Here is a 14,249-nt window from a genome sequence, read left to right as displayed (position 1 = left end):
ATGAAGCCAGCCGACGTTACCAAGTCCGACGAGCAGCGTTTAATTTCTACAGTTTACTGTCCAAAGTACACACCCACGACAAAAAAAGCTAAATACAAAATTGGAGACCAGGTGAGGATCAGCAAATTCAAACGCACCTTCGAGAAGGGATTCACAAAAAATTGGAGCACGGAACTCTTTACGGTGGTTCGAGTTCTACCCGGAAACCGACACACGTATATAATAGAAGATAGTAGCGGCGAGATTTTGAAAGGAAGATTTTACGAAGAGGAACTCTCTAAAACAAAACACCCCGACACGTACCTCATCGAGAAAGTATTGCGTAGGAAAGGTGACAAACTGTTTGTCAAATGGCTGGGACTTCCGGAAAAGAGTTGGATCGACGCGAACGAAGTGATCTTGTGAGTACGTGGAACGTGGTGAAGCGTCTACCGGATCCGGAAAGTCAAACGAGAAAAAGAAACGGTGAGTTGCTTCCCGACAGCATCCGCTGTCTGATCGTAGGTCCTTCGGGGTGTGGGAAAACGACACTGCTCGTGGACAATTTTCTCCTCGCACCGAATTGGTTAGATTGGAAGAACAGGCACCTGTACGTGTTCTCGAAAAGTTTGGAGCAATCCAAATACCAGCAACTGATGAAACTGTACGATGGTCTGGACATTGCAACGTTCGCCTCGGAAATAAAACCACTCGACGATTGTCGTGAAAATTCAGTCGTCGTGTTCGACGACGCCATCCTGGAAAAACAAAATGAAATTCGCAACTTTTTCACGCAAGGTCGTCACAAAGGAATGGATTGCTTTTACCTAGCTCAAACGTTTTCCAAAATTCCAAAACAGTTAGTACGCGACAACGCTAATTTCATATGTTTGTTTCGTCAAGATCACACCAACCTCAAGCACGCGTACGATGACTACGTAGGCGGAGACATGAACTACAATCAATTTTCGGAACGCTGCTGCTCTACTTGCTGGAACGATGACGATTTCGGATTCGCGACGATCGACATGACGAGGAATCCCAACGACGGAAAATACAGAAACAAAATCAACGACTTTCTAAACGTTGCCACGTTGTGAGAAACGACGTGTATAAATAACGTCATGACGAAACGAAAAATCGAAGACGAAAATCTCAAGCTTCGCGATTACCTCGCGAAACGCTTCAAAGGTTGGAAATCCGAGAATCGCGGATTCTACGAAGAGAAGAAACGTCAGGATCAACCCGTGATCGATGCCATCAGCGGTCTAGGTAAAGAAATTAAAAGTGTCACGGAACAAAATAAAAATTTGATCAACGAACTCGTACCGCTCGCAGCTAAAAGTTACGCCGTACCCACGCCTATTTCGAGCATTCCTTCGACGCCGTTCGAACTGAAGGATGCACCGGCACGACGTCGAGCCATAGGCAGCACGTCTTCGGATAAAATCGAGTTGGGACCTTTGGCACGAGACTACCTGAGCACGGGGAAATTCGACAAGGATGAAGTGTTCGGATTGTATCCCAGCATGGAAACCAGCGAAGGCGGCGGTGTGGTGTGGAAGATTGGGAAATCGAAGGTGACCTTCGAAGGCAACGACATTAAAGTCAATTTAGGCGACAAGGATAGTTGGAACAGGTATCCGGGTACGGTGGGACTGTGGGAACTCGTCGCCAAAAAGCAGCCGAAAGATTACACCGACGAAGATTACCAAAGTTACAAGGAAATTCTGATCATGACGGATGCCTTGTACCAGAACAACGACGCCTCGCAGAATAGGGTGAAATCGAGCAGCGGCGAGAAGTACAGGAATCTCATCAAACCGATTTGGAACCAGGTCAAAACAGGCAGCGGCGTCAAACGCTACAACACGTTACCCAAAGAATTCGTTTGGGTGGACGACGTTAGGAAACTCGTGGACCGATTGTTGGTGATAGCCGGCGAAGAGAATGCAGGCAACCGTAATTTCTACAACGAGAAGGTTGGCATCGTGGACATGATCAGCACGAAACTTTCCAACTTCATCGTGAACGACGACAAGGGCATAGGTTACCTGATCAAAATCATCAACACGCTGCCTCCGAAATTTTGGAACGTGGCCGAAGGAAAGGGACTCGTGAACGACATCATCAACAAGTTACCTTTCGAGATGCATCTACCTGGCTACCAGTACTGCGGACCGGGTACCAAACTCGAGAAAAGATTGGAGAGAGGAGACAAGGGTGTGAATCCGTTGGACGCGGCATGCAAAGATCACGACATCGCCTACAACACCACGCAGACGGATCTGGACGCACGTCACGAAGCAGACAAAAAATTGGAACGTGCAGCTTTCGAAAGGTTCGTGAGCAGAGACGCATCGCTGGGTGAACGGGTCGCCGCACTGGGTACCACCATCGCCATGAACACGAAACAAAAATTGGGGTGGGGTATATAAATAACATACCGTAAAAAAACTACACAAGAAAAAATCTCAGAATATATATATAAATAACATACCGTGAAAATAACACATAGAGCATCAACATGAAGCCCAAGGGTGTCGTGTACCAGATACCATACTCCAATCTAAAAAATCTAGGTGCCCTCGATGGGTTACTCACCAAGAAACAACGCGAGAAGAAACGTTCTTGCTTGTCGAAAGGACACGGAATGAAATTGCTGCTCAGCACACCTCAATTGAGACGCTTGCAGCGTTCGCGGAAACAGCAAAAAATCGGAGGTTTCATATTCAGCATCCCGGCCATCCTAGCAGCATTGGGGGCCGTTGGAAGTTTGGCCGGCGAAAGTGCCGCCATCGCGAAAACCGTCATCGACTCGAAGAAGAACAAGGCCGAGTTGGAAGAACAGAAACGTCACAACCTGGCCATGGAGAAGAAAGGGGGGAAGGGCGTGATGAAGAAGTTTAAAAAAAGAAACAACAGCACTTACCAACCGAGACATTGAATCTCTGATCGGACCGTTACAAATCAAACACTTCAGAGGAGTTTTCATGTCCGACTCGTTACCTTCAAGCGTTAAAAGAAGAGAATGCGGAGTAGTCAACTTGGACGGTCAAGAAAATCCAGGCACGCATTGGATATGTTACCACAAAAATGATGATAAAGCATTCGTTTTCGATTCTTTCGGAGGTGTTCCACCTACAAATTTAATTCATTATCTGAAAACGAACAAAACCTCTATATACTACAACGACGAACGCATTCAAAATTTCGGAGACGTGAACTGCGGTCATCTCTGCCTCTCCGTGCTCGCGTTTCTCTCTAAAATAAATAACCCTACGATCGAGGATTTCCAGAAAGCATTGTGGAACCTCAAACAGCATCACTAGGATGGGCGTGTTCCATCTCACGAGCGAATCTTCAATCTTGAAACTCACGCTGCACGACGACATCGTCTATCCTAAATCCGTGGCTCTGCGTGCATTCTACAGCATGTACCTCATACCTAACGTCACGCAGCACAACAACAAAATTAGCGTCGGAAGCGAACACATCGTCGTCACGCCAGGACAATACAATCTTTCCACTTTGCAAGCTCAATTACCCAAAGGCACATACCTTTCTCAAAATTCGGTCACGCACAGAGTGGAAATCCTATCCGCGACGGAGACCGTGGACCTGGGCACCATGGGAGAACTTTTAGGTTTCGAGAACAACCACCCAAAACTCGAAGCTGGCATCAAGCACGTAGCAACCAACATTCCTAAATTCTTGGCCATAGAGACTCTGAACGTACACTGCAACGTGGCGGAAGGCATGATCACGAAATCTTCGGACAGATTATTAGGAAGTCACAAGCAGACGGGAATCATAGCCACTTTCAAACCAAGTTCCGAGTTCATGGAACCGATCATCTACACGCCCTCTTCGCCGATCTATTTTCCAGTATGTCGCAACCGCATAGACGACATAGAGTTGGTGGTGACGAACGAGAAAGGAGACGTGGTGGATTTCGCAGGTGCCACTACGACGGCCATCGTGGAGATCAACGTATAATAAATAACCATACATGTAAAATGGAGCAAATCGAAAGTTACGAATTGCAGTCTTTCCCTCCCAACCGTCGCACGTTCGCCAATCTGAACGAAGCGAACAGGGATATCGAATACGACGTGGACGTAGGCGACGGGTTCATTCATCCTCACAGAGCGGACCTTTATCTTCAATTCGACGTGGTGAAGAAGGAAAGCGGAGACGCGTTTCCTGCAGCAGCAAACTTGATACTCGTGGACAACTTCGTGCCTCACCTGTTCTCGCAGGTGGAGGTGAGGAAACACAACACCGTCATCGACAGAATAGATTATCCAGGCATCACGTCGACGGCAGTGGGAACGTTGAAATTATCCAAAACGGACGCAGCGTACTACCAGGCCGGGGGATTCGAAGCCAGGACCAAAATATCGACGAGAAGTCACACGGTGCTCTTTCCCATGCGTCTGCTGCCTGGTTTCTTCTCGGACTACAAGGAGATCATGTGGAAGGGAGGACTGAGGATCACGTTTCGAAGAGCGGCCAACGACAACGACGCACTGATGCGATACGCTACTTTGGGTCCGGACGGCACCACGCCGATAGCCAACACTTTACCCGAAGCAGCGAAATGCGTCATCCGGAGCATGGAATTGAGAATGCCGGTGGTGGAATACGAAACGAACTACGCCCTCAAGTACAAAGCGGAGATCTTGAAAAGTCCGCAGGTGCCGATTCACTTTCACGGTTACCAGTGCGTGCAGAAGATGGCGTCGGGAAGTCACATGGAATTCGACGTGACGACACAGTTCAACAACATACAGTTCGACATGCCAGATTTCGTCGTAGTGCTTTTTCAGACCGGACGCGATAACGATCAGGAAAAAGATTCCAGCAAGTTCGACGACTGCAAGATCAAGAACGTTTATCTGAAGAACGGTAGGAACGAAGTGTTCTCGCGCGAGAATTACAACCTCGACATGACCAAAGACGATTACCTCAAACTTTACGAAGCTTACACGGCTTACAAACGCGTGACCGAAGGAAGCGTGGACATGTACTACGTGCCCAGCGAATTCAAAGCACGGAGACCCATGACCGTCATCAACACCACGAAAAGAAAGCAAGTGGTGGTCAACGATCGTACCAACATCAAGATTGTATGCGAGTTCCACGATGCCTTGCCTGCAGATACTCTGTGCAGTGTCATTCTTATTGCAGAGAAAACATTTGTGTATGACGTCAAGAATGAAAGAGTGACTGAACAGTTTTAAATAAATAAAAAAAAAAATAGCACACAATAAGAAATGTGGAATTTTATATATATAAGTACAAATTGCAATTAGCAGTTTCCAGAAGTTTAATTTTGCTGTGCCATGCATGCATGTAATCGAGGAAGTGGAAGTAAATTAAAATTATTTTTTTTCGCATTGCCTATTACTTTTTGTTGCACTCTGGGCAGGCCTTACTAGTTTGGAGGCGATAGTGGCCCCACGGAAGTGTATGGACCCCACATTCAAGAATACACCTCTTGTCGTCGTGTGCATCCAGAGCAACTTTCCTGACAATATTAGTTGTAAGCACATGATCGACGCTTTGGATACGATGCTCTTTTTGTAGAATGGGCGATTTTGTTCTGAGGCACTCGAGGTAATCCTCAAACTTGAGGTGCTCCCGAACCACTTGCCTGCTTACACCCTTTGCCTTTTTTGTTACAGAACCCTCAGCCCGGATCGCATAGGCTTTGGCACGAAGTCCAGCAAACTCCACAATCACATCCCCGTCTTTCTCGTCCTTGAGTTTGCCGGGTATTTTTTTGTTCCGGGGCAGAATTCCATACCGGTTTAGCTGGGGATAGCCCGATGTGTCGAAGAGCTTGACAAGAGCTGGAACTTTGGCTATATCACCATACGCATCGGCCGTGCGAACATGGTACACCAAGCTGTCTGTGTCTGTGTAGAGGAGCGAGATATTGTGGTTGTAGTGTGCACGTAGTATGCCGTAATATGTCTCGAACATGCACAACTTGCTCAGATCCAAAACTGCAGCTCCCACATAGATGGGCTTGTTGAGTAGCACCTTGCCCCGGTTCATGTGAATCAGAGACATCTGTTCGTTGTAAATTGTTCGAGACCTGAACAGCGGGCTTGCAACAAGTCGACGACACTGTGTTTTCTTCGTCACCAACCTCACATCAACGCGATTTCGCACATTCTCCATGGTTTTCCCAAATACAGCATTGTTCATTAATTTGAAAAAATCGCGATCAAGTTCCGAAGTGGCAGCAGTGCGATGTTTGGTGTTCAGTTCGATGTACGGCTTCAACCATGGAGACTGCCTGAACAAGAGCACGTCGTAAACTGCTTTGACCGAGACCCCTTGCTGCATTAACCACTGGAGGTTCCAGTAGTGTAGCACATAACGCTTTTTGGGCTCCAAGTCCATGACGAGCTTCGGTTGATCCGAGCCAGGTGGACACTTGACTTCCGGAGCAGGCGAGAGGTCACAGAATGTATCCTGCAGCTTCTCGGGGAAGTCAAGGTCCACCTCGGCAAAAAACCCAAACTCGTCGCACTCTTTTTCGATGTCGTGGTATAAAGGATCAACCCACTCAAACTGTCCTGTTGGGAGTGGCTGCATCATGGAGTGCCCGTAAAGATTATTCACGTCAGTGTACATGATGTAGCTTGATGGTTGGGAGGGGTCGTAACCAGTGGCCATGTGGTGATTGTTGGCGTGTGCGAAGCGTTGCGACACTTGGACCATGCCGCCCCGGATAGCTCTCTCGATGAAAAGCATGATATCATTATTGGAGATAAGTGAAAGTTTAATTTTAGTCAGCAGGAGCATGGCCGACCATGCCAGTCCAGGAAGGCTGTAAAAATATACAGGGTCCAGGTTGTAAATTTTTATCGCAGTCGCCCGAAACGCCTGGAACACATCGGCAAGAAGCGTCACATCAAGCTTCAGGTATGCATCGTGGTAATCACCAAAAGTTCGGCAACCCAACTTGACCCACATAGACTGAGCATGCTTGTACTCCTCGTCGGTAATACCTGAACCTCTCAGCTGGCTGTAGAACTTATCCTGGGGAGGCAGCAACTCTTCTTCGAACTTGGAAGGGTCGGTGACGTATTCGTAGGGGTAGACCCCTTTACGTCTGATGAGTGCGACATCTAAGTTCGGGAAACTTGATGTGGTAATGGCTAGTTGGTCGTCTCTGAGCTTCCCAGCAAGAGCATCGAGGCTTGCCTGGAGGAACCTCAGAGAGTCGAGGAACCGAAGCTCGATGCTGCTGCTTGAGTCGGGGATCGGCACCCACTTGCTGATGCTAATATAACGCTCCTCGTTTTGTGCCAGGACATTGATTATCGCATTGTCGTACCCTAGATGTGTGACCAAGTGATGGAAATCATATCCCGAGCCATTGTGAAAAAAGACCGGTATGAAGCGCGGGTCCCTGGCTCTCAAGTTACATCTGTTGCACCACGGGCCAATGTAGCTTCCGGTCCCATAATGGTCATGGTGGTGGACCTTTTTGTTATCGTCAGTGAAGACCGAGTTGCAAACAGGACAATTTAGAGCTATTTCGTGCTGATGCTTGTCTTCCGGAGACAGAGGCAGCATGGGCTTAGGGGCCAACAGCACCTTCCCTATCTTGATGGCTTCCTGTTGCATTCTCTCCAGGAAGTGTTTGACCGGGTCGGGACCGCGATACACATAGGGCTCGGAGGCAATATGTTGGTCTCGCCACACCACAATATAGGAGTAACTCGAGGCCTCGTGGATTTGGAAAGGAATGGTAGAGGATGTTTCGGGGTTGGGCTCGCAGTTAGACAGAGGTTGAAGAAAGGCCTCGAAGTCTGCTACAATATAAGCAGGATGCTTCACCATAGCACTGTGCATGCGAAAGCACTCTACTGCACCAGGTTCGGGCAGGATAGTTCGTGCAGGCTTGTTGGTACCACAGTAGAACATGTGGCGAGCTAGCTTCTCAGCAGCAATGTTGGGTCCTCTGATGCGCCGGTAATCCTGCTGTTCTCGATTATGAAATGTAGACAAGCACCTGCGACACACCTCGACGTGGTGACTATGACTGCTCCGTTGGCTCGAAACAAGCCGAGAGAGGGAACGGATAAGGGTGTAATGGTGATGGGTCTCGTCCTTGATGAGCAGGAGGTTGATTTCTCGTACCTCGTTGTTGTTGCTCACGTTGCTCACCCGGATGGGGTGGACCTCATTTTTGTTCTCGGTGAGACCGTAAACATTGATGGCTAATTGCAGGCCCAACAAGTCACGAGCACGAACCTCAAACTTGTGAATATGCGAGACTTCTACAGGGTAGGCAATCCCGGCCATTGCATCCTCCAGTTCCGACTCATACTGCTTGTAGTGTGAAACATAGCGTGGACTGTTTTTCCAGTGAACAGGGTGCAATGCTGCCAGCACCGACCAGAGGAAGCATTTGGTGTCTTTGTTCTGAATATTGAGAACAGCTTTCCTTGCTTCAACCTCGGGTGGCAGGGCAATATAGCTAGACCCTGCCAGTGGCAGGGACTTGCTAAGTTTCAGACGAAGTTCGTGGGGGTCGCCACACAGCGAACCGCCCGAGCCTTCAGCCTGATGCTCCTCGTGCTTTGCCACAAACTCCTCGACAAACTTGTCGTAGATGCTGTCGAGGTCAGTGACATCTGCCTGATCCAGTGTTTTTGCTTTTGTCGCATGGAAGAATTTATATATTTCATCAGACGGTTTCTTATACTTGCAGCATAGCACAGCATAGAATTTAGTGGAGTATGTAGCCAATGCATCGTTGAGGATGGATATTATCTTAGCTCGCTCGCTCTCCAGAAAACTACGCACATCGCAGAAGCTGTCTGATGTTATGTTAAAGTCTTCTAATAAATGCTCAAACGCAAATCGGTCTGCTTTCTTCGCCAGCTTGACGCGTTTGGCAGGTGGCGATGCATCGAGGGAGGTTACTTCTACCTTTCGCTTGGAAGGTTGCGGTAGAGATGTTCCAGTGCTCTTGCAAGTAAGCTGGTGTCGCTTGAAGTTGGCAATAGTAATATTTATTCCACACTTAGAGCACAGTTTGGTCGCACATATTCGCTTTCCCGGCACACAAATACGACAGTGCCTTTGAAAATTTTTACTTGACATAGCAATTTGGCACGTAGGGCAATTTTTTTCAGAACGCATAATGCAGAGATTTTTTGGGGGTATGTTATTTAATATCCAATGCTGTGCAATGCAAAATATAATTGTTCACTTTTTTTAACTATTCTCTATGACCTTATTTGGGTTTTTTTCGTCAAATTATATGCTTCTAGTCTCCTATACAATACAATATACGTACAATATTGTCAACAGTATCATATTTGAGCAGGTCGTTTGTCACCTAAACACTACAGCTCACAGGTTGGCAAAATCTGACATGAAAGCAGATAATACGCTTAAGTCTTATTTATATATAATTTTCACGGGCTTACAATATTGTCAACAGTATCATATTTGAGCAGGTCGTTTGTCACCTAAACACTACAGCTCACAGGTTGGCAAAATCTGACATGAAAGCAGATAATACGCTTAAGTATTATTTATATATAATTTTCACGGGCTTACAATATTGTCAACAGTATCATATTTGAGCAGGTCGCTTGTCACCTAAACACTACAGCTCACAGGTTGGCAAAATCTGACATGAAAGCAGATAATACGCTTAAGTCTTATTTATATATAATTTTCACGGGCTTACAATATTGTCAACAGTATCATATTTGAGCAGGTCGTTTGTCACCTAAACACTACAGCTCACAGGTTGGCAAAATCTGACATGAAAGCAGATAATACGCTTAAGTCTTATTTATATATAATTTTCACGGGCTTACAATATTGTCAACAGTATCATATTTGAGCAGGTCGCTTGTCACCTAAACACTACAGCTCACAGGTTGGCAAAATCTGACATGAAAGCAGATAATACGCTTAAGTCTTATTTATATATAATTTTCACGGGCGTACAATATTGTCAACAGTATCATATTTGAGCAGGTCGCTTGTCACCTAAACACTGCAGCTTACAGGTTGGCAAAATCTGACATGAAAGCAGATAATACGCTTAAGTCTTATTTATATATAATTTTCACGGGCGTACAATATTGTCAACAGTATCATATTTGAGCAGGTCGCTTGTCACCTAAACACTACAGCTCACAGTTTGGTAAAATCTGACATGAAAGCAGATAATACGCTTAAGTCTTATTTATATGTAATTTTCACGGGCGTACAATATTATCAACAGTATCATATTTGAGCAGGTCGCTTGTCATTTAAACACTACAGTTCACAGGTTGGCAAAATCTGACATGAAAGCAGATAATACGCTTAAGTCTTATTTATATGTAATTTTCACGGACGTACAATATTGTCAACAGTATCATATTTGAGCAGGTCGCTTGTCACCTAAACACTACAGCTCACAGGTTGGCAAAATCTGACATGAAAGCAGATAATACGCTTAAGTCTTATTTATATATAATTTTCACGGGCTTACAATATTGTCAACAGTATCATATTTGAGCAGGTCGCTTGTCACCTAAACACTACAGCTCACAGGTTGACAAAATCTGACATGAAAGCAGATAATACGCTTAAGTCTTATTTATATATAATTTTCACGGACGTACAATATTGTCAACAGTATCATATTTGAGCAGGTCGCTTGTCACCTAAACACTACAGCTCACAGGTTGACAAAATCTGACATGAAAGCAGATAATACGCTTAAGTCTTATTTATATATAATTTTCAGGGACGTACAATATTGTCAACAGTATCATATTTGAGCAGGTCGCTTGTCACCTAAACACTACAGCTCACAGGTTGACAAAATCTGACATGAAAGCAGATAATACGCTTAAGTCTTATTTATATATAATTTTCACGGACGTACAATATTGTCAACAGTATCATATTTGAGCAGGTCGTTTGTCACCTAAACACTACAGCTCACAGGTTGACAAAATCTGACATGAAAGCAGATAATACGCTTAAGTCTTATTTATATATAATTTTCACGGACGTACAATATTGTTAAGAGCGTCAGTTTCCGTAGAGCTCTCTTTTTCCATCTTCCCTCTATACAGTGAAGCTGTAGAAGACACAATTAGCTAACCTATCATACAACATACTTTCCTAATTAATATGGATATTGTCACACATTCCTCTTATTTTATACTGTTGTAAATGGAAAAGATTATGTACGGTAAATGTTTTGTACATTATAGGGAAAAAATGCAAAATATCCCCCAACTTTAATTCGATCCACCTCTGAATCGAATTTTTTACATATTTTCACGCCGCCATATGTTGTTCTATTTTGCTTCTTTTACTTGCCTTGCTTAATTAACTCTCGCTAATTAGCATTTTTTTGGAAGAAGTCAAATAGAACAACATATGGCGGTATGAGAAATATGCAAATTAAAGCTTATTTTAGTAATATAAGGGCCCTAGCAATTAGCTTCGTCGACTAAGAGTACTCTTTTAAACGTCTTCAGCTAGATCGTATTACTACGCAAGGACGTTTAAAATGTTTGGGTGTTGAAAAAGTTTGACTTACTTTTTATTTCTATTGTTTGCTAATAGATGGCGCTAATAGTACCCCCTCCCCTCCGTCTCCCTCCTCCTCCTCTGCTGTATGACAAATAGCACAAACATAAAAATCAAGATTTTGGAGAGCAAAACATAAAATTTGCATGCATCTGATGTCGAACTAGGAACTTTTATCTTTCGGGGAGTCAATATTATTTTTTTACTCAGTCGTCATATAACATGAACACACGCAAATATTCACATGTGCTTTTATTATTTTGTGTTCGGTAAGTACAAGTATATTCTTACATAAATTATTGTTTAATTTAATAAATTGTAAACTCGGAGCCTGCTATACTAACACTCCTTCTGTCTATTGAAAGCGAATGTTGCGTGCATGCGGAAATAACACAGGAAAAAAAAAGCGGATGGAAGCAATTTAAAATCAGTGGAGCAAGGTTAGTATTACGAGAGCGTAAAAACATGTGCTTTCATTCAACTTCGAAAAATAAGAATAAATGTGTGCATACAGAACACATATGTTTTCTTTTCACAGTTGTAAAATCATATAAATTGTACATGAAGTAAGTTACGGGAAGGCTCTCTCTTTTATGTCTGTGTATATGTTGTACAATTAGGTACAAGTATTGTACAATTAGGTACAAATTGTTGTACAATTATTTTCCCCAGTTGTCCAGTTGGAGTTGGGGGCATAACACTGGTACTATTTGTAATCACAGTGCTTACTCATGTATTTTGTTTAATATTTTATTTCAAATTCACTGTCAGAAACTAGTGTTGCCAGTTCCTGGATGTAGGTTTACCTACTCTGTTGGTTGTCACTGTCAAGCTTCCAGTATTCGTACAGCATAAAAAGCCATAACCCCCCTCTCAAAATATATACATTGTATACGCCAAGATGCTCAATAGCCTAGCAACACATCATGAAAAAACATGCCAAGAGAACCCAGTGGGTTAGGTTAGGTTAGGTTAGGTTAGGTTATGTGTTAGGTTATGTGTTAGGTTAGGTTAGGTTAGGTTAGGTTAGGTTAGGTTATGTGTTAGGTTAGGTTAGGTTAGGTTATGTGTTAGGTTAGGTTAGGTTATGTGTTAGGTTAGGTTAGGTTAGGTTAGGTTAGGTTAGGTTATGTGTTAGGTTAGGTTAGGTTAGGTTAGGTTATGTGTTAGGTTAGGTTAGGTTAGGTTAGGTTAGGTTAGGTTATGTGTTAGGTTAGGTTAGGTTAGGTTAGGTTAGGTTATGTGTTAGGTTATGTGTTAGGTTAGGTTAGGTTAGGTTAGGTTAGGTTAGGTTAGGTGAATTTAGGAATGTTGGTTGCTACGTGCTTGAAGCCAGCTTCGAGTTTTGGGTGGTTGTTCTCGAAACCTAAAAGTTCTCCCATGGTGCCCAGGTCCACGGTCTCCGTCGCGGATAGGATATATATTGTATACGCCAAGATGCTCAATAGCCTAGCAACACATCATGAAAAAACATGCCAAGAGAACCCAGTGGGTTTATAAGTCAGTGCTGCCAACTCCTATTTTAGGTTAGCTTAACCTGTGAAAGATCATATAGTGGAATTTTTGTAGAGTGGGTAGGCAACACCGACGAGCCTCAAATGATAATTCAAGACTCGTCGGTGTTGCCAATTTCTATTTGTAGGTTAGCTTAGCCAGTAAAATATCATATAGTGGAATTTTCTTCGGATGGGTTGGCAAAACCCAAGCCTAAAAAAAAAACATATAATAGAGTTGCCAAATATAAAAAAGGACAATAGACCCCCCTCATAAAAGGCTACAGTAAAAACCCACAGTGTTGCCAACACTAGCCCCCCAACAGTATTGCCAGACATAAAAAATACATGGACCCCTCATGTCCTTTGATGAAAATTTACAGTGAAAAAACCCAGTAGGTTAACAACACTGTCAAAAAATCTACGGTAGTGTTGCCAGATGTAAACAGAAAACAATAGACCCCCTCATAAAAGGCTACAGTGCCCCCCACAGTGTTGCCAATTCTGCCCTCAAAATATACATCATAAAAGGCTACGACGAGCCTCAAATGATGATTCGAGCCTCAATTGAGGTTTTAGAACTCTCCAATTGTCTCTACTGGCGTAGTGTTGGCAACACTGCGAGAAAAAGGTTGCCAGCTCCATGCTTTAGGTTAGGTTACCCCAAAAACTTGGTAATTTTTTCGGGTAAGGAGTTGGCAACACTGCGAGCCTCAAATGATGATTCGAGCCTCAATTGATTATTTAGAACCGGCCCACCTGTACTACTTATATATAAATAAGACTTAAGCGTATTATCTGCTTTCATGTCAGATTTTGCCAACCTGTGAGCTGTAGTGTTTAGGTGACAAGCGACCTGCTCAAATATGATACTGTTGACAATATTGTACGCCCGTGAAAATTATATATAAATAAGACTTAAGCGTATTATCTGCTTTCATGTCAGATTTTGCCAACCTGTGAGCTGTAGTGTTTAGGTGACAAGCGACCTGCTCAAATATGATACTGTTGACAATATTGTACGCCGTGAAAATTATATATAAATAAGACTTAAGCGTATTATCTGCTTTCATGTCAGATTTTGCCAACCTGTGAGCTGTAGTGTTTAGGTGACAAGCGACCTGCTCAAATATGATACTGGTAGCCATAAAACTGAATGGGCACTTGAGGATTCTTCAGGATGTCGGCTTTGTA

Source organism: Lepisma saccharinum, chromosome 3, assembly GCF_977018435.1.
Source record: "Lepisma saccharinum chromosome 3, izLepSacc3.1, whole genome shotgun sequence".
NCBI lineage: Eukaryota > Metazoa > Arthropoda > Insecta > Zygentoma > Lepismatidae > Lepisma > Lepisma saccharinum.
Note: the sequence above shows the minus strand (reverse complement) of the source record.